Raw genomic sequence first — 2,231 nt, 5'->3', positions numbered from 1 at the left:
CACCACCCGGGAGCAGGCCTAAGCCAGCAGGTCATTATCTCTCGAGGGGTCCCAGACTGCAAGAGGGCACAGGCCAGGCTGAGGCCCCCTCTCCGGCTGAGGGACCCCCCTCTCCCCCCCTGAGTGCACAAATTTTCGTGCACCGGGCCTCTAGTATATATATATATATCTTTGCCACAAATTCTGACAGATTCCTAAAACAAAATTTGCTGTGTCAAAAGAACTTTTTTTAGGATTCTTAAAATATAGCACCATATATCTTCTAGTATATGAAGGTGCTTTTGATGTATATCCATGTCTACATAGAGTATATCAATTTTCTTTCAATTTATTTTGTTTCAGATGTATGGCTTAGTAGTAAACAATCATATACTTTACATAATATTCTCCTACATATTTCCGGACCCCAACTGACACCATATATAGTTATCGCAGTATTATTGACTATATTCCCTATGCTTTACTTACATCCCTGTTACTATTCTGTAACTACTAATTTGTATTTCTTAATTGCTTCACCTCTTTCATCCAGTCTCCCAAATCCCCTACTCTCTGACAACCACCAGTTTGCTCTCTGTGTCTATGAGTCTGCTTCAATTTTGTTTGTTCTTTAGATTCCACAATTAAGTGAAATCATATGGCATTTGTCTTTCTCTAACTGACTTACTTCACTGAGTATAATATCTCTAAGTTTATCCAAACTGAACAAATGGTACAATGTCATTATTTTTTATGGCCCACTAACATTCCATTGTACATATGTGCCACAGCTTTTTTAATCCATTCATCTATTGATGGGCACCTGGGCTCATTCCATATCTTGGCTACTATAAATAATGCTGCAATGAACATAGAGGTGCGTATATTCTTTTGAATTAGTGTTTTGGAATTCTTTGGATAAATTCCCAGAAGTGAAATTGCTATGTCCTAAGGCAGTTCTATTAAAAAAAAAAGTCAATTTATATGATAACTCTGCTTAAAAAAACCTTCAAATATTTTTTTGGTGTCTTCACAGTTAAATCATCATTCTTTACCTTGCTCTGCAGAGTTTTGCTTGACTTAGTCACTGCCTTTCTTTTGCAAATTTACCTCCTCTTATCTACCACTGATTTTACCACCATGTAGGCATCTTTCTTCAGGATCTCTGTATTTTTTTCTGGGTTGATTTCTACACTTAACACCATCATCTATTCACATCTAACTGATACTTAATACAAGAGACTTTCCCTAACCACCCTAGATAAGCAAGTTAACATAAGTTCCTTATTTGTCGCTACTTTCTTTTCTTTTCTTCTTCTTTTTTTTTTTTTGCACATTGCATATTTTGTTTTTAAACTGTTTATTAAAAGTCTTCTCCACTGAACTATAAGTTTCATCATAGCTAGTAGTTGAATCCCTCATTGCCTGACATATATTAGACACTCAGAAATTATTATTGAATAAATAAGTAATTGGATCAATATATACACAGAAAGAAAACCTATCATATGTTTGAATGTTTACTACCTAGACTTATGTTGACAAAGTTAGCAGGTAAAAATATATAATAGTATATAAACTAATATTTTCATATTTCATCTCTGTCATAATCTTAGTTATTCTTTTCAGAATAATTAATTTTGGCAATAGCCATCTTACAATATAGAGTTCAAGTATTGCTGCAATATAAATTACAGTGAACCTCTATAGAATAAATTTGGTAATGCATATTCAATTGTAATATTACCACTTTGACCCAGCAATTCCAAAGATAGAATTTTATATTAAGAAAATAATTGAATCTGTACACAGATATTTTAATATATGCATTTTTATCACACTGCTATTTAAAAAAGTGCTTGTGAAATCAAAATGTTTGCCTGTAATAGGTTTTAAATACCAATACAATTGAATCGCCCTGAATAATTTTCAAAGAAACACTGGTTTATAATAAAAAATAAATTACTAAAACTAGCTGGAGAGAACCCTGATAACCAAGGATGAATAGAAACTAGAAGGAAGGGTGGAGACATGAAAGGGCTGGCTGAGCTCACACAGACAGCAGCTAAAGTTCTGGAGAGATATCTCAACTGTGGGAGATTGCCACTGAGAACTCTGGAGTATAATCCCCAAGCTGTCCCCCACCCGCCAACAGAGAGCACCAGAACTGAGAACGATGCCCACATAACATCTGGCTGTGAATAGCAACAGGGTTGCTGTCTGCCAGGGAGAGATGGCTGGAAATGCAGGCA

Source organism: Myotis brandtii, unplaced genomic scaffold, assembly GCF_000412655.1.
Source record: "Myotis brandtii unplaced genomic scaffold, ASM41265v1 scaffold159, whole genome shotgun sequence".
In the NCBI taxonomy this organism is placed as follows: Eukaryota; Metazoa; Chordata; class Mammalia; order Chiroptera; family Vespertilionidae; genus Myotis; species Myotis brandtii.
Note: the sequence above shows the minus strand (reverse complement) of the source record.